The sequence below is a fragment of the Pygoscelis adeliae genome, unplaced genomic scaffold (assembly GCF_000699105.1).
Source record: "Pygoscelis adeliae isolate BGI_AS28 unplaced genomic scaffold, ASM69910v1 Scaffold36, whole genome shotgun sequence".
NCBI lineage: Eukaryota > Metazoa > Chordata > Aves > Sphenisciformes > Spheniscidae > Pygoscelis > Pygoscelis adeliae.
This window is the reverse complement of record NW_008824934.1, coordinates 738,983-739,441: the sequence shown is the minus strand read 5'-3', so window position 1 is coordinate 739,441 and position 459 is coordinate 738,983. Positions and strand designations below refer to the sequence as shown.

General features: G+C 56.2%; 1 protein-coding gene across 3 annotated transcripts in view; it reads left to right on the top strand.

The window, feature by feature from the left end:
- Window positions 1-66: 66 nt before the first annotated feature.
- MIB2 (mindbomb E3 ubiquitin protein ligase 2) overlaps window positions 67-459 on the top strand; it is a 53,184-nt gene continuing 52,791 nt past the window's right edge. For all 3 annotated transcript variants that reach the window (XM_009325156.1, XM_009325155.1, XM_009325154.1), the window contains exon 1: window positions 67-192. The gene's annotated coding sequence lies outside the window, so the exon portion shown is untranslated. The remainder of the gene's footprint in view (window positions 193-459) is intronic.

Sequence of the window (459 nt, the reverse complement as noted above, 5' to 3'; positions counted from 1 at the left end):
TGGCTGCAGCGATGGTGCCCACCCGAGCTGCTTCTCGTGCTTTCTCCTCTCTCCCTAGGCCGCTGTGGTAGGTCTGCCGCTCAGGCTCCCGCGCCGAGAATGAATGAGGGAAGGGAGCAAACGCAGCCCTTGGCTGAGGACAGGGGCTTTCTGAAGGGTTGTCTGGATTTCGTTCTCTCCCGGCTCTGTCAGGTGCGTGCCTGGTTTTTTTCCCTTTTTCTTCCTTGGGCTAAGCTGGGAATAGGTCTGCTCGAAGTGGCCGGTTTTCTTTCTGCCACGTTTAGCCAGGGTTGAGCCCGTAGTGGGGCGCGTCTGCTTGCTCCTGCTCCATTTTTGTTTCTTTTCTTCTGGATGGCGAGTGCTGGCTGCCCTGGAGGTTGTAAACATACATCCTGTTTTCCCGTTCTGAAACGGGTACTGCAGGTAAGTCCTTACTTGCTAAGGTGAGGGCTGAGCCCT